Source organism: Cetorhinus maximus, chromosome 8 (genome assembly GCF_964194155.1).
Source record: "Cetorhinus maximus chromosome 8, sCetMax3.hap1.1, whole genome shotgun sequence".
Classification (NCBI taxonomy): Eukaryota; Metazoa; Chordata; class Chondrichthyes; order Lamniformes; family Cetorhinidae; genus Cetorhinus; species Cetorhinus maximus.
In genome coordinates, this window is record NC_135886.1 from 122,458,022 (window position 1) to 122,481,287 (window position 23,266).

The window sequence follows — 23,266 nt, forward strand, 5'->3', positions numbered from 1 at the left end:
TCTACAGCACAGAAGGCAAAACTGTTGCAATCGACTCTATGGAACAATGAGACTAGTATCCAGGAAGTGCAGTGATTGTTGATTGTGTCACTTATAGAGAAATAAATGGAAATGTGGTCCTCTGGGCATATGTCACTGTGCACAGACTCGGGAGAGAATGCGTAATGACTCTCATTGATCACATTTCTTTTTATTGTTCCAGGGCAACATCGAGAAAATCGCCCCTGCCACCCCCCACCCCCACCCCCACCCCCACCATTTCCCCTCTCCCCATGCACTTCGTAAAATTTAAATCACGAAAGGGATTGTTAATTGAAATCCATTCAACTCCCTTGGTTCGAACCAGCTTATATTTCACCCCTCTCCTATTTTTACTTAGTTCTGTTGAAGGGTCATGAGGACTCGAAACGTTAACTGTGCTCCTCTCCGCCGATGCTGCCAGACCTGCTGAGTTTTTCCAGGTATTTTTTATTTTGTTTTGGATTTCCAGCATCCCCAATTTTTTGTTTTTGTCATTTTGTGCTAGTTTAAAGTAGGTGGTTTGGGCTTCGATTAAATTTTCACTTGAGCGAAGATTTGGCATTAGAAAGATTGGGTCTGTAGATGTACCTATAAGCAGAATTTTCTGGTGCTGAACAGCAATCAATTGGATCCTACTAGGAATTCTGTCCTAAAGGTATAGTTGAAGTGTCTTACTTACATAGAAACATAGAAAATAGGAGCAGGAGTAAGACACTCAGCCCTTGGAGCCTGCTTCGTCATTCAATATGATCATTGCTGATCCTCTACCTCAACGCCATGCTCCTGCTCTCTCCCCATACCCCTTGATGCCTTTACCCCTTTAAACGTATTATCAATATATTCCATGTTGCTTTTAAGTGGGGATTAGTCTCATAATGTCATAAAATAATTGACTACTGACCAGAATAGCCCAAGGAAGGTGGTGAGGGAACCAACAAGAGGGAAAAACATACTTGACCTCATCCTCACCAACCTGCCTGCTGCAAATGCATCGGTCCATGACAGTATGGGTAGGAGTGACCACCGCACAATCCTGTGGAGACGAAGCCTCGGCTTCACATTGAGGATATCCTCCATCGTGCTGTGTGGCACTACCACCATGCTAAATGGGATAGATTTTGAACAGATCTAGCAACTCAAGACTGGGCAATCATGAGGCTCTTGGGCCATCAGCAGCAGCAGCAGAATTATACTCGAACACAATCTGTAACCTCATGGCTGGGCATATCCCCCATTTTACCATTACCACCAAGCCAGGGGATCAACCCTGGTTCAATGAAGAGTGCAGGAGGGCATACCAGGAGCAGCACATGGCATACCTAAACATGAGCTGTCAATCTGGTGAAGCTATAACACAGGACTACTTGTGTGCCAAACAGCATAAACAGCAAGCAATAGACAGAGCTAAGTGATTCCACAATGAATGGATCAGACCTAAGCTCTCCAGTCCTGTCACATCCAGTCGTGAATGGCGGTGGACCATTAAACAACTCACTGGGGGAGGAAGCTCCACAAATATCCCCATCTTCAATGATAGGGGAGCCCAGCGTATCAGTGCAAAACATAAGGCTGGGGCATTTGCAACAATCCTCAGTCAGAAGTGCCGAGTGGATGATCCACCTCGGCCCCCCCTCTGGAGCTCTCCAGCATCACGGATGCCAGTCTTGCCAATTCGATTCACTCCATGTGATATCAAGGAACGGCTGAAGAAACTGGATACTGCAAAGGCTATGGGTCCTGACAATATTCCAGCAATAGTATTGAAGACTTGTGCTCCAGAACTTGCTGCACCACTAGCCAAGCTGTTCCAGTACAGCCTCAATACTGGCATCTACCCGGCAATGTGGAAAATTGCCCAGGTATGTCCTGTACACAAAAAGCAGGACAAATTCAACCTGGCCAATTACCACCCCATCAGTCCACTCTCGATCATCAGTAAAGTGATGGAAGGAGTCATCAAGTGCTATCAAGTGGCACTTGCTTAGCAATAACCTGCTCAGTTTGAGTTCTGCCAGTGCCACTCAGCACCTGACCACATTACAGCCTTGGTTCAAAAATGGACAAAAGAGCTGAACTCCAGAAGTGAAATGAAAGTGACTGCCCTTGACATCAAGGCAACATTTGACAGAGCGTGGCATCAAAGAGCCCTAGCAAAACTGGAATCAATGGGAATTGGGGAAAACTCTCCGCTTGTTGGAGTCATACCTAGCATGAAGGAAGATGGTTGTGGTTGTTGGAGGTCAGCTATCTCAGCTCCAGGACATCATGTCTGGTGTTCCTCAGAGCGTCCTAGGCCCAACCATCTTCAGCTGCTTCATCAATGACCTCCCTTCCACTATAAGGTCAGAGGTGGGGACGTTTGCTAATAGCACCATTCATGACTCTTCAGATACTGAGGCAGTCCATGTCCAAATGCGGCAAGAAATGGATAATATCCAGGCTTGGGCTGACAAATGGCAAGTAACATTTGTACCACACAAGTGCCAGGCAATGACCATCTCCACCAGGAGACAATCTAACCATTGGCCCGATCACTGAATCTCTGGCTAATAACATCCTGGGGGGGGTTACCATTGACCAGAAACGCAACTGGACTAGCCACATAAATACTGTAGCTACAATAGCAGGTCAGATGCTGGGAGTCCTGCATTGAGTAACTCACCTCCTGACTCCCCAAAATCCTGTCCACCATCTACAAGGCACAATTCATGGAGTTGCCTGGATGAGTGCAACTCCAACAACACTCAAGCAGCTTGACACCATCCAGGACAAAGCAGCCTGCCTGATTGGCACCCCCTCCACAAACATTCACTCCCTCCACCACCAACACACAGTGGCAACAGTGTCTACCATCAGCAAGATGCACTGCAGCAACTCACCAAGGCTCCTCAGACAGCACCTTCCAAACCCACGACTACTACAACCTAGAAGGACAAGGGCAGCAGACACATGGGAACACCGCCACCTGGAAGCTCCCCACCATCCTGAGTTCACGGTTGCTGGGTCAAAATCCTGGAACTCCCTTCCTTACAGCACTGTGGGTGTACCTATACAGCATGGACAACAGTGGTTCAAGGAGGCAGCTCACCAACACCATCTCAAGGGCAGTTAGGAATGGGCAATAAATGCTGGCCCAGCCAGCAACGCCTACAGCCATGAACGAATTAAAGAACAGCTTTGTGCTTGGTGAACAGTGATTAGTGTGTCTTTGTTGTATAGGAGTTATTTAAAAATATGTGGATTTAATAATAAGACAAAGAGAAATTAAATCTATGTCTTGACTTTTCAATGTTGTCACCATGTTGTAAAGCAGGCAGGCTTGTTGGAATTTGCCAAGTCCAAGAAGTCTGTTCTATAAGGAGAGCGTGGCATTTAAAAAAAAGTGTTGTGTGACAGTGATAAAGATAATTATACTTTTAGGAATAATTATACTTTGGGAGTGCACAGGTTTTAAAATCCTTCTGAACACTGTTGAAATAGAGTTCTATGTGAATTGCAGAACTATGTTCCATTATAGCCATGGACATCTTTTTTATTCAAACTGCTTTCTAAATTGTGTGATATATAGGCCAGACCTAGGGTCCTGATGACAATTAGTGTGTGTGCAATACTCTGAAGTACAGCTCTATTGACAAAAATCTGTCCTAAGCACTACACTGTGCCAATAAAGGTGCTAACTGAAGACACAAGTGCAGTGCTGTCATATTCACAAAATGGGCTTGATAGCTGAATTAAGGGAAGTTGATAAAATATTGTGAAAGCTGATCTTTCATAATAGCTCTTGATTTAACCAAGTTTCACCCCAGAACTGACCTTAAGGCACATTGCACTCTGATTTTTTAAAGTTGTGTAATATTTCCATTTAAGACCCTCTTTAATCCATTTGTAAATAATTATAAGGAATATAAGTAAACATGAGTAAACTTTTGTCATTCCTTTTAACAACTTTCTTTGAGTTGGAGCTCATTTTTTGCCTGATTGTGCCTCTGTGAAGCAAACTGGGGTGTTTTTCTGTGTTAATGGTGCTATATTGTCACAAGGCTATGCCCCTTTGTTTTTAAAAAAAAATGATTTTTCAACTTTCAACTGACAGGAAATTTTTACGATTCAACTGAGACAGAGCAAACTGCTTAAAAATGCAAGACCACATTCCAAGGTGAAGGTGAGAAACAAAGAAATCTACCCTAAATTCGCCGCAGCATTTAAAACTTACGCCTCGAAGACAAGCAAAGGACACTCGACCGTATATTCTTTTCCCCTTTTCCACTGGACACTAACTGCCCTTATTTCTGATGTGTGTGAGCCCAAATAATTGCATGAGGGTCGAATGCCTGATGTTGCATTTTTATTATTTTGCTCAGGTTGAGTGGTTAATCAATTTTCTCTTTCTTTGACTCAGGGACACCTTGTTTGATTGACTCTTCATTGCTCAAACCTTAAGTAGTTAAATGCATTCTGATTTGGAAAAGGCATATCCTCATGAAAACAAAACGTAAATCTTTGTGACCAACCAAGGAGGTTGAATAGACAGGAGTCAGTTCACTCCTTCTCGCCTGGTGGGAACAAAATAAACACAAGTCATAAATTCAACTAGAAAAATTCAGAAGTGACCTTTAGTAAGTACTGAAGAATGTGTCATCATTCCATTTTGAGAAGATCTTTTTACTTTCTGAGAACTAAGTAAATTCTGTCTTTTCATAGTTTTGGTTAGCTCAACCACAACTACGAATGGATTAGGAGCAGGAGTGGGCCACTTGGCCACTTGAGCTGTGGGGAGTTTAATGATGAGTGTATCTTCTACTCAGAAAAAAGCTGTAATTATAGAGCTGTGGCAAGTTCCTGGTTTTGGTATTAATTTATTTCACCTAGGATTTAGAGCAAAGAATCAAGATATCTATATCCATTAATAAAATGTAGCACTGCAGAAAAATGCATTTCATGCAAGTTTAGAACTCGAGCATTCATAAATTATACAATGATTTTATATTCTCAAATTGTAATCCCCGTGTGTGTGTGTGTGTGTGTGTGTGTGTGTGTGTGTGTGTGTGTGTGTGTGTGTGTGTGTGTGTGTGTGTGTGTGTGTGTGTGTGTGTGTGTGTGTGTGTGTGTGTGTGTGTGTGTGTGTAAGTAACTTTAACTCCCAACACTGGCTTCAAGTACAACTATATGCTCCACACCCATTGTGTCTATCCAGCGTTTCATAAGGCATTGCAATCAGTAATCAACAGTGTCCTGTATTTAGCCAGGCTAAATTGCCACTGAGATGCACAAGATTAACCATAATTTGAAATGAGTCATCAGGCTGAATGGTTTTGAAAACAATTCATTTGGCACTATTTTGTGAAGTTGTTGAGCTCTTAAAGCATTTCAAGTTCACGCATTGAATGATCAGTTTATTAGTTGACTCAGCTTGTATAATAATGTTACTGAGGAATACCAGAGTTTCTTACTGGTAGATATCTAACTTAATTATTTTAATTGCTCCATTATTGGTGGCTGCACTTTCAGTTGCCTCGGCCCTAAGCTCTAGAATACCCTCCCGAAACTTCTCCACTTCTCTACCTCATTTTCCTCCTTTAAGATGCTCCTTAAAACCAAGCTGAGGGGGAGGCAGTAGTGGTATTGTCCCTGGACTAGTACTCCAGGTGCCCAGGGTCATGCTTGGGTTCGAATCCCACTGCAGCAGATGGTGAAACTTGAATTCAACAAAACTGACCATGCTACAATGTGATTCCAGACCTACAGCAATGTGGTTGATTCTTAAATGCCGTCTGAAATGGCCTAGCAAGCCACTCAGATCTCAATTAGGGATGGGCAATAAATGCAGGCCTAGCCAGCGACACCCATATCCCATGAACGAATAATTTTTAAAAGGTTTTTGGTCATCTGCCCTAGTATCGCCTTATGTGGCTTTGTGTTACACTTGGTTTCCTAATGCTTCTGTGAAGCACCCTGGGACATTTGTGGGCTATTTAAATAAAAGTGGTCCTTTGAATCTGAGGGTGGAGATTGTGAAGTAAATCTCACATGAGAGCTCACAGTTCATTAACTTGGTTCGCACCATGCTCTTCCAGGTGACAACATTGTTCAAAACGCAAGGGATTGGATTATATTTTTAGGGAAGAGGAGCTACCCAGTTTTGTCTTTAATTTGAATAGAGTATATTTACACCAAGAGATGTGGGGGGAGATGAATTAATGATTCGCAGCAAGTGCGTAGTGAATCTGTTTTTTCTTTGGAGATTTTGGCCAGTGTTTTTGCTCCTCCCTTTTCCTTTGCTCCTCCTTTGCAATTATATTGTACTGTAAACATTCCACTCATGCAGGATAGCTTTAATGTTATTCTAATGCCTAATATTACTCTTCTATACGTGTGTCAGAGATGCCTGATTAGACATTCACAGTAAACTTGTTTTGAAGTGGCTCATGTTAGTTGTATGGTCCACGCCCAAAGCTACATTAGATATCTAATTTGCTAAATTTAGTCACTGCAACGTAATTCCCGACCCGTCAGCTGACCGAGTGGTTTCGCTGCCCTATTCTTAGCTCTGAACTAGCCTGTCCAAATCAAGCCGAGCTAAAAGTTCAAAAATCTTGCATGGTACAAGCTGAGAAATTTATAGAGGAATTCAACGGCTCATTTTAATGGGCTGTCAGATCGAAGAAGGGAATCCAGGGAACTTGTGTAGTTCAGGAAGGTGTAGCTGAAGGTATAGATCAGCCATGACCTTATTGAATGGTGGAGTAGGCGTGAGGGCCCAAATTACCTACTCCTGTTCCTGTTTAAGCGTCACTTTTCACTCCTAGCTTAAGAAGGAGGAAAGGTACAGAAGCGATCCACTTACTGAGAAAACACAAAACAGCTTTGCTAAGAGAAAACCCAAGTAGGATATGGTTATATTTTGTACTAGTTGCTACCTAGTAATTCGAACAGATAAAAGATAAAACTTACTGTTATCAGTTTGTGTTTCAACTGCATAACCCCAGAGATAATTACCTTTGTTTACGATGACAAGCTTCAGTTGTAACCTGTTCTAGAGCCACACTCCATCTTGCAGCAAGATACTGGATAGGAAAATGATGGAACATGGGTCTATTAAAAAAAAATCTTGCTTTTTAAAAAAATTATTCCTGCCTTCTTTCCACTCTTCACCCAGGATACTGGGAGCTGTCGTGGTGCCAATACTCTATCATGCTGGTTGAGATGATCTAATAGATTTATTGTTAATCTGCCACTCGATCAATGCTACTGCATGGTATTTCCTTACTGCAGAGAGAGAGCTGAGAGTCAGCATATTTCAAAGTTAGTTGACTGTAAATGGAGGCACAGTAAGGCTGCTGGCAGCCACGTCTGATAGGAAGCTTCAAGTGATTCTTGTGTTGTCAATACCTTGGTTTTCATTCGATCCCACAATACGTTCGCCTGCACTTCCTGAAGATTTTACATTTTGTGAATTTGGTCTCGATATCTTCAAGAAAAGGGATATTTAAACCGGAGGAGTTTCCAAGTATGAATTTGGGTTCTCATTTTAAACTGAGTCCGTGATTGTGGCAAAATGGAGTGTTTTCTCCTTGGCTTATTTTTCTATATTGGGCACCTTCAGAGTTCAAACCATCCTCCTTCACTGCCTCTGTGTTATAGAGCCCTAGGGCAGGATGTTGCCCTCGGCGGGGGTGGCTGGGAAGCTGACCGCTGCCTGGGATTTGGCTCCGCGCCGTGATTTCACGTGGGCGGGCCAATTAAGGCCCACCCTGCGCGGATAGTGAGCGGCAGCGCTGAGCCCCGTGCGGGTGGGTGGAGGAGGGAGAGCCGGGCCTGGCGCACAGTTCGCCGATGCGCGAGAAAGAGCTCGGAGCTGCCTCAGGGAGATTGAAGCGCTGTGTAAAAAAACATTAATGAAGAGAATAAAAACTTGTCCCCTCATGTGACGCTGTCACCTGAGCTGGGACATGTTTTTAATTCAAAAATAAAGTTTTTAGTTAATGCTTATTTGCTTTAGGAAACCTCACCCCGCTCGTGGATGATGTTTCCTAAAAAAATGTAAAGGCCCCTTGGCCTTTTCACCTACCCGCCAACCATTAGGTTGGACAGGCAGTGTAAATTTAAATTTAATTAGATGGTTAATGCCTTTAATATGCCATTTAATTATTGGCAGGAGCGCAGCCGCTGAACGAAACATCACTAGATTGCACGATGATCGGACGCATGCCTGATGTCATCACACGTCATTTTACGCTCGGGCGCGTCAGGCGCGCACCCGCATGCTGAGCGTAATATTCTGCCCATAGAATTTTATTCTGCCCATAGAGAGAGGCCCTTTGGCCCATCGTGTCCGTGCCAGTCATCAAGCCCCTATCTACTGTAATCCCATTTTCCAGCACTTGGCCCGTAGCCTTGTATGCGATGGCGTTTCAAGTGTTCGTCTAAATACTTCTTAAATGTTGTGATGTCAGGCTGTTTGCATGAGCTACAATTTTATCCAGTTAAACACTTGGAAGACTGAAGCTATTGGGTTAGGGGTTCTCCGCCGCAAACTGCATGCTCTTGCCCCCGTTCCCACACCTCACTCTGGGCATTGTCTCGGGCTGAAGCAGACTTTTGCAATGTCAGTGTTCTAATCAATCCAGAACCAAGGTTTGGGGCTCAGCACAAGTGCTATCTATTTCCACCTCTAACATCGCCTCCTACCTCAACCCATTTGCTGCTAAGATCCTCAGCCTTTGTTACCTCTAGGCCTGATCTCCCTACTTGCCTCGTGTCTACCTTTCACCTGTTTGCCACGCCCTGTCCTTCATGGCTTTTCTCTTCCCTATCTCTAATCTCCTCCAGCCCTACAACCAACCGCCACCCTCCTCCAACCTGAATTTTCCATTCCTCTTTCACTGGCCTTATGCTTCCACCCCATTGCTTCATCCCACCATTGCCAACGGTGCTTTCAACTACCCAGCCCCCTCACGTTGACAGCTATTGAATTGTTTTTGAATTAAAGCCATATTGTATGATGGCCAGAGTTCCCTAAACCACAAATGTCATAAATGACTTACTAATTTTTGTGGCTGTAGTCGAGGGAAGAATTTTGGCAAGGATATCAGGAAAATGCCACGTTTCTCTGCGAATATTATCACGTGTTTATATCTAGATGGAAGAAGCTAGAACCGCTTTGGAAAATGTTTGTTTCAGGTTCCTCGATAGGCAGCGGATGTAGATTGAATGCTGGGCCTACTCTGCTGGTCAGCAGGGCCATTATGAACCTTTATAAACCTTCACAACATTGAATTTCTGGGCATGGATCTTCCTCGATCATAACTGTAATTTTTAAAATAAAATAAGAGTTGTTTCTTTGTTGCTGTGGTATCGACCAATTTAGTAAATCTAACCAGTTACACAACATCAAAGGGGCCTCAACACGGTCGCAAAATAGATAACTGACGGCAGTGGCAATGCATCCGACCTCCTATGGTCCCCTTCCTCCTCTACTCCCTGTCAAAACAGCTATCTGATAACTTCACTGTTTTCTTCTCCATGGTTCTACCTAAATGTTCATTCCTCATGTTAATCACTCTATGAAGAAATTCCTAGATTTGCGATTTTACTAGTTTCAGCCTGTTCCCTTCGTCCTCCCACACAGTTCAGTTTTACCTTTGATAGAAAATCTACTATTTTTGAAGATCCGCTGTCACCTATTCAAGTCAGAAAAGTCCAAATTTACATGTCCCCTTTCCTCATAACTGAGCTCTCTGCTAGCGATCAGGGCTCCTCGAAGCCTGTGACCATGACTAAACACTGTACTTGAGAGAGGATCTAACCAGAGCATTGGCAGTTTGAATATTACTTCCTCCTCCCTGCTTTATGACGATTGTCATGCTGCACTCCATTTGCTTTGCTGAGCCCTGCTGCACAGTGAACAAATTGAACGTTTAAGTTTCCTAAATCCTTAAGTCCTGGCTGTATTTACACCATTCTTTGTGTTGCCCATTTTTTCCGGCCTCATCACAGTACTTTAAACTTGCCAATGTTAAATTTTGTTCACTGCCCTGTTCACCTACACATTGTACAGTGGTTTTATTATTTGCACATAGCATTGTCAGCAGTTTGGCTCCCACAGCCGCCTCAGCATCTCCATACCTGAATTTGTTATTTTTATGCTACACAATTGTGACTTTTTTTGTTGCACATTTTAGCCTGTACATGAATTCTCCAAAGCAAGTCACACTGCGGTTCTGCCTTTAGGGTACCAACGTGTTTCTTGAATAAAATATTATTATTTATTATTCACCTGAGTCGGTCAATGTACCTCGGTCCAGTCTGCTTATGTCCTTTTACGTTGTCTTGTTTAGGAATGCTGCTTTATTACCAAGTGATGGTAGGTAGAGAAAAATGTTCTGTTTTGATCCAGTTAACATTATATGCTTTGAGCAAATAGTGTGGAGGAAATAAGCACATCAAAATGAATTGTAGACACTTGTCTACCACCATGTTAATTGTTGCTGTGGGTAATAACAAGTTTGGATGTCTTATTATAGAAACAGAAACGTGGAGAAACCTCGGGTCTGGCAGCATCTGTGGAGAGAGAGAAACCAAGTTAACGCTTTGAGTCCACTGTTCATCAGAACAGTGTTTATTTCAGATGTCCAGCATCTGCAGTATTTTTACTTTATTTGGCTGTTTTATTGCCTTTGTGATCCATTCCTGTCTTAGCGGTTTGCAGAATGTGCTGCCTTCTGAGTTGAGGATATATGATTTATTTCACTGCAAACTATACATTTTTTAAAACCTATTTTATGCTTTCCTGGTTACTTTTCTGCCTGTTCTCCTCACCATTGCATGTAGCGGCCTTACTTGTTAGCTCAGCCAACCAAAGACCCGGGTGGATTTGAACCCTTGGCGAGAAGCCATGCTAGTGGGGTAATATCTTGCTAACCTGTGTCAGGATGCAGTCACCTTGATTTGAATTGCCACACCTCATTTAATAGGTTGCCAGTTAACTTTCCACCTGATCCCACAAAGGGTAAATTTTTAAAACATGGCCTTGGCTGACCTTTCCTACTTCAGATCCTGTTGGGAACATTCTTCAGATCTTCCCTTCAGATCCTTTACTCCGAAGGCTTGGGCCCCGGGGGGTAATGTTGCAGTCAAGGCTCGATGACATAATTGGGGCCCTATCTGCCTGTTTGAAAAAGGACCCTGCTGCCTTTTGAATAGGCTGCTGCAGAAGTGGATGCCCAAATTGGAAATGGCAGAATTTGGACAGGGCTTAGGCTGGTAAGTCACCTGGTGGATTTTAACTCCTTCCCGGCCTGATTTCTGCTGATGAGGGCAGGGTTAAAATCCATCTCCCGAAGTTAACTCTTGTTTTGAGTTGGTTACTGTACGCAGGTGCAGCAAGGTCTAAATAAAATGGCGCCTACAGCCCAGCCAAGATCATGAACCTGCTGGGAATTACGGCCAAATCCATATCCGTTCTCTGATACATTTGAAATACAAACCAACTTACTGTGTTGAGCCCAGTGCCTCGAATGATCTTTTATTTGAATTAACTTAAATGACCAATTCTCAGCAGGACAAATTGATTTGCATTTTGTCTCCGTGGCGTAGTGCTGTCATGTATTTGTAACTTTTCTTATTGATAGAAAGCTAAGAAGTTTTATTCCATGACCACAGGACATCCCAAAAATGCTTCACAGCCAATGAAAGCACTTTTGATGTGTAGTGATTGTTGTAACGTCGGAAACATGATAGGCAATTTGGGCACAGCAAGCTCCCACAAACAGCAATGAGATAATGTGCAGGTAATCTGTTTATGATGTTGCTTGACGGGTACTTATTGGCCAGAACACCAGAATAAAGCTCCCCTGCTTTTCATTGATTGGCGCCCTAGGATATTTTTACATCCACCTGAGAGGCCAGGCACAGCCTTGGTTTAATGCCTTATCCAAAAGATGGCATCACCAACAGTACAGCAGTCCCTGGGCACTGCACTGGAGTGTCAGTGAAGGTTACGTGCTGAAGACTTGCGTGGGACTTTGAACCCACAACCTTCTGACTCAGAGATGAGATTGCTACAAACAGGGCCAAAGCTAACATGTTGAAATGCAGTTTAAACCCTTAGCCAGCTAGTTAAGTCATGCTGATATCTTTGCTGGCATTGTGTATAAAGCCTAGTATAATTCGTACAACCTAATTGCTGGTATGTTGCCAGTCACAAAGTCTGATGTAATAGGTCTACTAATGGCGCACATTTTAAGGAAAATATTTACAGTGACAACATGTTCCAATAAAGTCCTGAATCACTTCCTGTTCAAACTTTCTCCCCTTTCACCCAGTACTAAGTGAAGGCAGTGAGTTTGTTCCGAGGGTGTGTTTAGTGTATTGCATCTATACGTATATAAAAAAACTCTGTCTGTCTCAACACTACATTCTAGACCTTCGCAGCTGGTCGAAAGCATTAGCTGGTAAGGAGTTAGCTGGAGTGCAGCGTAACACTGGTATCCTGCTGGTAAGGTTAATCATTTTACTTCAAAGTGTGACTATTTAGAAGAAGGCTATATAGGTTTTGAGTGTGATGTGCTACAGGGAGAAGTGTAGTGCTGTGCCAAATAAATTAAGTCTTTTTAATGTTCTTTTGTTCTTTTTATCTTTCAGCTAAAATAATACAGTCCACCTGAAGAATTGTAGCTCAGTGCGCATGATAGATTTTTGACTTAGTTATTGTGCTTTGAAAATCCAGGTTATGTAATTGTATAAATATGCTATTGTTAGCAGTGTAAGAACAGCTCGATCCATGTGTCTTTGGAAGGGTGCTAAAGTGAAGCAATCTGTGTCTGTACCGAAATGCTGCTGAACCTATAAACATTCTACACTGTGCTTGTCTGTGTCTTGTTCCGCCTGAGTGTAGTAAGAAGTTATGTTTATGCTAACGTTCCAACTCTGCATTCATTGCCCTCATTCTAAATGGCAGACAGAGCAGGGGAATGGAATAGGTCAGCGATTGACAGCTTTCTTCAAGTATCAACCCATATGTGATGTTCCCTGATGAAGGTGGGACCAGCCGCCTTCCGGTGGGGTCTCTGGAAAGTGGTCATGGAAAGTATTGAGAGTAATAGATACACGAGAGCTATTACATGTCAGGTGGTGTCCTAAACTGCGGCAGTCAAGTGAAAATGATTTATGATACAGTCTGAGTCCAGGGATTTGGTTACAGTGATGAGGGCATGCACTAATCTTCCTTGTGAATGCTTTCATGTGGAAGTATGTTATGTGCTGCCTGTTTTAATCATGACTATCATGCTAGTGGATTAACTGTCTGATACCTTTTCAAAAATTGTAAATCTGAAGTTAGCTGTCAAGAAATTCCTTGTCTGGTTCCTATTATGTGAATACATTGACATTTAGGAACAGGAAGAGGATATTCAGCCCTCGTGCCTCGTCTGCCATTCAGTTAAATATTGATTGGCCTTTACCTTAACCTCATTTGCCCACCTTTGATCTTTATCACCTAACACCCTTACCCTCCAAAAATCTCTACCTCCGTCATTGAAATTTCAATTGAGTTCCATAACTTCTTACAAAAGAAAGTTCCAGATTTCTGCTACTCTTTGTGCGGAGAAAGTGTTTCCTGAAAAAAAAAACTAGCGCTATGAGAAGTGAGGAGGATTAATTGGGCAGCTCTACCAAAGAACCAGCACAGGCACGGCAGGTTGAATGGCCTCCTGTGCTGTATCATTTCATGATTACCCCTCAACCCTCTAAGCTTAAGAGAACATAAGTCAATTATATGAAAACTGTCTTTATAATTTCACCCTTTAAGCTTTCAGAACATTCTGGTGAATCTATACCATACCCATCCCAAGGTCAACATATCTGTCCTGAGATAAAAACAGAAAATGCTGGAAAAACTCAGCAAGTCTGGCAGCATCTGTGGAGAGAGAAACATAGAGTTAACGACTCAAGCCTGTATGACTCTTCTTCAGAGCTAAAGAGAAGTAGAAATATGATGGATTTTATACTGTTTAAGAGGGGTTGGAGCAAGTGGAGCAAAATGGAAGGTTAGAGCAGGTGGGAGCTCCGGAGAGATTGACAAAGGTACCATGGACACAAGACAAAGGCAGTGTTAATGGTACTGTTAAAGATTAAAGAAGGTGCTGATAGTGACATAAAGGTAAGATAGCAGAATGTGTTAATAGCAGAACAAGGGTCAGTGGCCTGTGAAAGCACAACACAGAAACAAGTGTCAGATGGCCCTGTGGGTTTGGGCAGGGGGGGTGGGGTGGTGGTGGAAGCAGGGTTGGTGAAAAAGGATTAAATTTTTTTTAAAATAATTAGAATAAAAAAATGAATGGTCATGGAAGGTGTGTTCATAATGCAGCCAACATGTTGAGTATCAATTTGTAAATCCTTCCATATATTCCAATGGCAATGGGTAAAAGTGGGAAAAATTCCTGGTCAGCCATGTGATGGGAAGAAAATTGGTGCCTCTGCCATCACTATCTATAGCTCAGGACCCCAAAATGCATGTAGAAGTGTATGTTGCCACAGCAACTCGCACTCCTTGGTGTTGGGGTGTGGTGGGGGCGGGGGGGAGTTGGCTGGACGGCTGGTGTGGATCAGATTGGTGCCAACAGCATGTGGTTCGATGCTTATTCCCAGCTGGGATGGATTTGGGACCTGCTTCTTTGCCCTACCCATGGTGGAGAATGCGGCACCGTGGGTCAGACCTGGCTTCCAGTAGGACCTGAAGAAGAATGCAAATAGTACTGTTTTGAGGGGAGGGGGTTGTAGGAGTTGGGGGCATATTCACAGATCCTCAAAGGTGGCTGGGCAACTTGAGAAAGTACATGAAATACTTGGTTTTGTAAATTGGGACATTGAATAGAAAAACAAGGAAGTCATGCTAAACTTTTCAAATTACCGGTTAGGCCTCACTGAATATCCTTCTCTTTAGGGAATATGCTAAGGTCTGGAGATTTTTCGGTATGTGGAGAGATTGGAGAAGCTGGGATTGTTCTCTTTCATAGAGAGAATGTTAAGGGGATAAAATGATAAGGGGTTTTGATGGGCCATGTAGGGAGAAGCTGCTCCCTCTGGTAAGTGGGTCTGGAATCAGGGAATTTAAGATAGTTAGCAAAAGAACTAGAGAGGAAAGGAGAAGAAATTTCTTCAGTGTGTTGTTAAGATCTGGAACACACTACCTGAAAGAGTAGTGGAATTAGATTTTATGGAAACTTTCAAAAGATAATTGGACTTAATTTGAAGGATTATGGGATGTGAGACTAAATTGGACAGCTTTTTCTAAGAGCCATCACAGGCACAACCGGCTGAATTACCCCACTTCTGGGCTGTAAGATTTGTTGATTCTTCGCCAAGTTGCAAAGTGTACTGACTTGGATTAATATTGCTGGGTTAAAATCCTGGAATTTCTACTTTAACAGCACTTTGGGAGTACCTTCACCACAAGGACTGCAGCAGTTCAAGAGGGCGACTGACCATCACCTTCACAAGGAACTCTGGATGGGCACTAAATGCTGGCCTTGCTAGTAATACCTACATCCTGAGAATAATTTGTTTTAAAGTTTGGAATAAATGATTGTCATATTGACTGGTTTTCTCCTGTACTTTTTGGAGAAAGAAAAAATAGTCAATGTAGGATGGGCCAGCACAAATGAATCTTTATGGTTGGTGTCCTCAGTATATAGCAAAGCACTGACTAAGTTAGCCAAGCATCTGCTTGATATTATTTCTTTAAAACAATATTTCAAAACAATATATGGGAAGCTGAGCGCTCTTTGTAGATATTCAACTGTTGCCCAGGAATTAAACTGAAGCCTTTCAGTCATTTTTTAAAAAATTGGTGATGTCAAAAGATGAATGGAACCTGGAAATACAGATAAATTGGATGGTCAGCTGCTTGGTTATTGCTGCTCCCTGTAATCCTTTTTGAATCCTTCTGAGGTCAGCAAATTCTTCAGATTCAAAACTGCTTTCTCTGCAAGCTCGCAGCTTACACCAATTAAATGTAAACTCTGCTTGGGTTTGAGTGGTAGGTGCTACAACTTCTGATTCAGAAACCGAAGAACATGAAAATAAAGTGAAGACGGGTGTGAGAGTTTATCCAACATATTTATTTCATTAGAAACTTTTTTTTAAAATTATGGTCAATGATACGCTTAGTGATCCATGTTAATCCTCTTGTGTTCATGCTTTGAATCTATTTGCGGGTCCACACAGAAATGAATCCTTGCCTTTAGATTAGTGTCGTATAGAACCTTGAACACTCAGTGTGTCCAACATAAAGTGTTTCTCTCCAAAATAATTCTCGGCAAAATAATTCAATTTTCTTCAACAACAAAAGAAAGTAGCATCCTGTTGATTTTATTGTTCAATCTAAACTACTTGATAACTTAACGTGAGCTTGGTTCAGTTGGCAGCCCCCTCACCTGTGTCAGAACGTAGTTGGGGGCCAAACTCCACAGCAGATTTTGAGTTTGTAATCCTTGGCTGACCCTTCATTGTACCACTGAAGGAGTGTTGCATTGTTGGTGTCGCCTTTAGGATGAGATGCTAAACTGAGGCTGAGTCAGTCAGTTCAAGTGGATATAAAAGGTGCCCATGGGACTATTTGGAAAAGAGCTGTGTTCTTGCCAACAAACCAACCCCACCCCTCCCTCATCCAGCACCATCAACATCAGATTAAGAATGCATTCTGTTTCTTATGCTGTCTGAAGGTATCTTATTTGCAATTGATATCAATAACCTGGATTCAGAAACACCATTCAAATTGTCCAAGTTTGTAGATGATAACCAAACCAGGAGGAATGATGGAATGAAGCAGGCAGTCTGGAAATTGCAGATCGAGTCAAAGAATAGGAAGGAAAATGGATGAATGCTTACATCATGGATGGTGTTGAGATTGCTAAGGGTGAGACTTGAGAGTCTCAGTAGACTCGAATACCCAACAAGTCTAACCAGCAGGGAGCGGAAATCAATGAAACTAATAGAATCTTGAACTAAAAGATCAAACTGTGTCTAACACAACAGATAAAAGCAAAAAACTGCGGATGCTGGCAATCCAAAACAAAAATAAAAATACCTGGAAAAACTCAGCAGGTCTGGCAGCACCTGCGGAGAGGAACACAGTCAACGTTTCGAGTCCGTATGACTCTTCAACAGAACACTGTGTCTAACTCTGACCGGCGTGAGTAACCAGTTCTGGTTACCAGGAAGAAATTGAAGCACGAGAGACGACAGGCTCTTTCCTACATTACAACAGTGACTACACTTCAAAGATACTTCATTGGCTGTTTACCAGTTTGGGACATCCTGAGGTCATGAAAGGCGATATATAAATGCAAGTCTTTTAGGCTGATCCTGAGTCCCAAGAGTCTGGATTATGAGAAAAGACTGGAGAGATTTGGGCTTTGTAACATGCAGAAGAGGCACCTGATGGGTCACTTTGTAAGATGATAGGGAAAATGTTGATTTGAAAGACAGTAAATTAAACTGCTGAAGAAGGAGAAAAAGGGTCAAATGACAATAAAAGGTAATTCTAGTATTAATAAATGGAGATGGTTCTTCATGGTGTCAGATTGGAGGGGTTTAATGTGGGGTGCTGGATGGATGGATTAAAATGGACCAAAAGTCTTTCTTCTGTAATTACCTTGTAATCCTGAGCTGTCTGTTCCTATGATGTTCCACTCAGATACTTATCTGGCTCTTGAATTTTTTTCTGAAGGACAAACCAAACCTAAATAAAATTTGAAACAAAAACAAAAATACCTGGAAAAACTCAGCAGGTCTGACAGCATCTGCGGAGAGGAGCACAGTCAACGTTTCGAGTCCATACGACACTTCAACAGAACTAAGGAAAAATAGAAAAGAGGTGAAATATAAGCTGGTTTAAGGGGGGGTGGGACAGGTAGAGCTGGATAGAGGGCCAGTGATAGGTGGAGATAACCAAAAGATGTCCTAGACAGAAGGACAAAGAGATGAATTTGTCCTCATTTGAACATCTTTTAAAGCAGTCCTGCATTTGAAAGTTATAAATTGGACATACTTAAGGTTGGACAGTTGGATTGGTAATTGAGGATATCTTGTCTTGTAAGCTTGTCTCCATTAATAGATGCTGGGGTAAAAATTCTGCTTCTGCATACATGCAGGACAAATCGCAGCCTGTGACTTGCTGTCAATTTAATGTTTCTATTTATAATTTAGAAAATTAGCAATTTAAAAAACAAAACAGAGATCAAAGTGCCAAAAAGGCAACCAGTTAAATTGAAGCACATAGTTACTGGATCATGATGGTGATCTGCATAAATCCTCACTCTCCATGAATGCGCCTGGCAATAGGGAGCCGAGCTATTATAAACTGATACCTAACATTGCATATTGAAGTAAGTGCTTGTATTTGCCTTGATTTTATGTAAAAAGCTAAGCATATGCATCCTGCAAACTAAGATGTGGGTAGATCAGTGCACAAGCTAGGTCTTCAGCTTTTAAATGATTGCGTTATGTTGCAAAGCTTTGAAACTTAATGATTACCTCAAGACAAGTGAGGCTATTTACAACGCCACAGGGGATTATTACTGATTATTTTTTTTTAAATTCTACTTCTAAGAAAACCAAACAGGATGTGATCTTATCAACAAGATTGAAATTAATTTGAGGACAGCACATCTTGTGTACATTGAAGAGGCGGAGACTTAACATAAAATTTATGCAATCATACTCCATTGTGGGCTGATTCCATTTGTTTACTTAAGCATTTATGTCATTACTAACTTGGTACTCCTTCCTGCTAGTGTCTACTGGTAATAAAAAAAAATCTAGTAGCTTCAGTCTAGATGCAATGGTTCAACTGTGTGGCCCTCCCCACCTTTTAGGGGTGAAAACGAGAATGTGTCAGGTATCCTATGCGACCTCTGGTACAGTTTACTATCATTAAGATGTAACTGGCCCTGTAACATACTAACCCACTTGCAGCATGCATAGAGATGCAGATTTCAGTTTGTAGTAGAATCTTTGCTTGTGGAAAGTCGGTTTTTTTTTTGCTGTAAACAGGGTGGTGTTGGGACAAAGCCTGAACCGTAATGGAGCTAACTTTTCAAATCCAAGATGACTTCTCTTCGGAGTTCTAAAGAAGAGCCCTCTTGGACTCGAAGCATTAACTCTGTTTCTCCATCTCCACAGCTGCTGCCAGCCTGCTGAGTTTTTCCAACACTTTAGTATTTTACTTTCAGATCTCCAGCATCTGCAATATTTTGCTTTTATTATAATGGGGAGCTGTTTGGAGGGAGTGCTAGGCGTGACAGCAGACAGGCTTCCTGATGCTCTGTGGCACACTCCATGATTCACCACCATGCATTTTCAAATTTGCATAATCCACTGGTGCTCCAGCAGCTTTTTGCAATGACTATACTTGCAACATTGGGTTGTGGATGAATGTCAAAAAACATCTGTATTATGATACGGCTCATAAGTCTGAACTTGTACACTAATAAGAGCAACTGGATTATATTATGTAGAACATGTTGCATCAGCCACCAAATGTTTCCCTCTGGCTATAAAGTCCATTTGCTGAATGTAAACTCTGCCTGTTCTTTAGGAGACTAATTGCTATCCAACCAGGAGATTGGAAACATGGCTTCGTGTTTTTTATTCATTCACGGGATGTGGGCCTCGCTGGCTGGGCCAGCATTTATTGCCCATCCCTAGTTGCCCTGGAGAAGGCGGTGGTGAGCTGCCTTCTTGAACCGCTGCAGTCCATGTGGTGTAGGTACACCCACAGTGCTGTTAGGGAGTTCCAGGATTTTGACCCAGCGATAGAGAAGGCACAGCGATATATTTCCAAGTCAGGATGGTGAGTTACTTGGAGGGGAACCTCCAGGTGGTGGTGTTCCCACCTATCTGCTGCCCTTGTCCTTCTGGGTGGTATTGGTCATGGGTTTGGAAGGTGTTGTTGAAGGAACCTTGGTGAGTTTCTGCAGTGCATCTTGTAGATGGTACATACTGCTGCTACTGTGCGTCAGTGGAGGGAGTGAATGTTTGTGGATGTGGTGCCAATCAAGCATGCTGCTTTGTCCTGGACAATGTCCAGCTTCTTCAGTGTTGTGGGAGCTGCACTCATCCAGGCAAGCGGGGAGTATTCCATCATACTCCTGACTTGTGGCTTGTAGATGGTGGACAGGCTTTGGGGAGTCAGGAAGTGAGTTACTCATTGCACGATTCCTAGCCTCTAACCTGCTTTTGTAGCCACAGTATTTATATGGCTAGTCAAATTCAGCTTCTGGTCAATGGTAACCCCCAGGATGTTGCTAGTGGGGGATTCAGTGATGGCAATGCATTGAACATCGAGGGGTGATATTTGGATTCTCTCTTGTTGAAGATGGTTATTGCCTGACACTTGTATGGCGCGAATGTTAGTTGCCACTTGTCAGCCCAAGCTTGGATATTGTCCAGGTCTTGCTGCATTTGGACATGGACTGCTTCAGTATCTGAATGGTGCTGAACATGGTGCAATCATCAGCGTACATCCCCACATATGACGTTATGATGGAAGGAAGGTCATTGATGAAGCAGCTGAAGATGGTTGGCCCTAGGACACTACCCAGAGGAAATCCTGCAGTGATGTCCTGGAGCTGAGATGACTGACTTCCAGAAACCACAACCACTATCCCTTATGCTAGGTATGACTCTAACCAGCAGAGAATTTTCCTCCTGATTCCCATTGACTTCAATTTTGCTAGGGCTCCTTGATGCCACACTGTCAAATGCTGCCTTGATGTCAAGGGCAGTCACTCTCACCTCCCCTCAGGAGTTCAGCTCTTTTGTCCATGTTTGAGCCAAGGCTACAATGAGCTAAGTGGCCCTGGAGGAACCCAAACTGGGCGTCAGTGAGCAGGTTATTGCTAAGCAAGGGACACATGATAGCATTGTTGATGACCCCTTCCATTACTTTATTGATGATCGAGAGTAGACTGATGGGGTGGTAATTGGCCGGGTTGGATTTGTCCTGCTTTTGTGTGCAGGACATACCTGGGCAATTTTCCACATAGCTGGGTAGATGCCAGTGTTGTAGCAATACTGGAACAGCTTGGCTAGGGGCGTGGCAGGTTCTGGAGCACAAGTTTTCGGTATTATTGCCGGAATATTGTCACGGCCCATAGCCTTTGCAGTATCCAGTGCCTTCAGCTGTTTCTTGATATCACATGGAGTGAATCATACCTATCTTTGGCACGTCATAACATTCAAGGCTATGGGCCAAGTGCTGGTAAATGGGATTAGATAGATAGGTCAGGTGTTTCTCAAGTGTCGGTGCAGACTCGATGGGCCGAAGGGCCTTTCTGCACTCTGTGATTCTGTGATCAGAAATTTAGCTTGGTCAGTAGTGGTGCTACCTAGCCTCTCTTGGACCCCACCCAGAGTACATTCTGCACTCTTGCCACCTTCAGTGCTTCCTCCAAGTGATGTTCAACGTGGAGGAGCACTGAGTCTTCAGCTGAGGGAGGGTGGTACGTGGTAATCAGCAGGAGGTTTCCTTGCCCATGTTTGACCTAATGCCATGAGACTTCATGGACTCCCAGGGCAACTCCCTCCCGAATGTATACCACTGTGCTGCCACCTCTGCTGGGTCTGAGGAAATACCCAGGGTGGGTGATAGTGGAATCTGGGACATTATCTGTCAGGGAATGATTCCATGAGGATGACTATCAGGCCGTTGCTTGGGTAGTCTGTGAGACAGCTCCCCCAATTTTGGCACTAGCCCTCAGATGTTAGTAAGGAGGACTTTGCAGAGTCGACAGGGCTGCGATTGCCATCGTCTTTTCCGGTGCCTAGGTCAATGCCGGTTGGTCCATCCAGTTTCATTCCTTTTTGAGCTTTGTAGCGTTTTGAAACAACTGAGTGGCTTGCTAGGCCATTTCAGAGGGCATGTAAGAGTCAACCACATTGCTGTGGGTTTGGAGTCACATGTAGGTCAGACCAGGTAAGGACGGCAGATTTCCTTCCCTAAAGGACATTAGTGAACCAGATGGGTTTTTACAACAATCAACAATGGTTTCATGGTCACCATTAGATTTTTAATTCCAGATTTTTATTGAATTCAGTTTTGAACCCGGGTTCCCAGAGCATTACCCTGGGTCCCTGGATTACTAGTCCAGTGACAATGCCACTACGCCATTGCCTCCCCTCGAGGCACTGTGGCACAGTTAGAAGCCTGTCAATATTGTGGGTTGGGTATGTTCTGTCCCTGAGCTATGACTACTTTTGGATTCTTCTGTGTGGTAGGAAATGCGCTGATAAAAAACCTTTTTAATTTTTTGCATATTATGTTGAGACAATCTGTCTGTATCTTGCTTGTTGCAAGGGCAGTCTGTAACTTGGTTTCTTTGCTTAAGGCTGCTCACGCCCCACCTTCGTGGTGAGAGCCGTCTTCATGAAATGTTATGTTTCACACTGTGAAAGAGCAAAGAAAATGAGAATTTTGATTAAAAAGTAGAGCTCCCCTCTTTCCACTAATTTACAATTCCAGTTATAGGATAAGTTATTTTATATCTCCACCTCGTATGGGATTGAAATCCCGTCTGGATTGAGGAAAGCTTCTTTTGTCTCCCTGTCTGTGCGGTTCAGTGAGAGTCTAGTGGCTATGGATCTGCAACATGAAATGGCTAAAGTCTCGTATACGTTGTTGGCCTCAAGTCAGTAATAAGGACGATTGGTGAGCAGACCTACACCAGGAATGCTTGATATTGTGGCAGTGGAAGCTTTATTGTGCACATTTTGTGCTTCCACTGGGTGCTGAAGCTGAAAATGATTTCCCATTGGTCAGGATAGATATTCACCCACAAATGTAAGTTTAATTCTTTCTGTATTTTATTTTTTTACTCTCTGGCAGAGCCTGTTTGTGCGTAGTTTATGGGTAAGCAAAATTTGCACCAAAGTTGCGCAACATATTGGCGCTGACCGCTTATCCAACATTCTCCGCACACTAAGCTGTGAGCTGAAGCTCAACATTTCTAAAGAAACATGAGGTGTTGTCAGCAGTAAGTGTAATAGTGTGTATGTGAAATCTTTATACTGTTCGCTTGTTAAAATAAATAGTGTAATTATAGACTATGTCCTTCTAAATGTGTGTAGTTGGGAGAGTCCACTTTGAACTATACAACACTAAGATGAAGTATTGGTGGGGACAATTTGATGGAGACAGTTTCAGATGATTAAGAGTTATAGTTTGCAGCACAGAAAAAGGAAATTC

General features: G+C 42.8%; 1 protein-coding gene across 8 annotated transcripts in view; it reads left to right on the plus strand.

The window, feature by feature from the left end:
* Positions 1-23,266, plus strand: part of acsl4a (acyl-CoA synthetase long chain family member 4a) — a 90,785-nt gene that overhangs the window by 20,709 nt on the left and 46,810 nt on the right. For 3 of the 8 annotated variants that reach the window (XM_078547523.1, XM_078547526.1, XM_078547529.1), the window contains exon 1: positions 12,419-12,517. The exons of 3 other annotated variants lie outside the window; for them this stretch is intronic. The gene's annotated coding sequence lies outside the window, so the exon portion shown is untranslated. Of the gene's footprint in view, positions 1-10,383; positions 10,511-12,418; positions 12,518-23,266 lie in introns of those variants that run through there. 2 more of the 8 variants (XM_078547524.1, XM_078547527.1) reach the window with 1 other exon arrangement.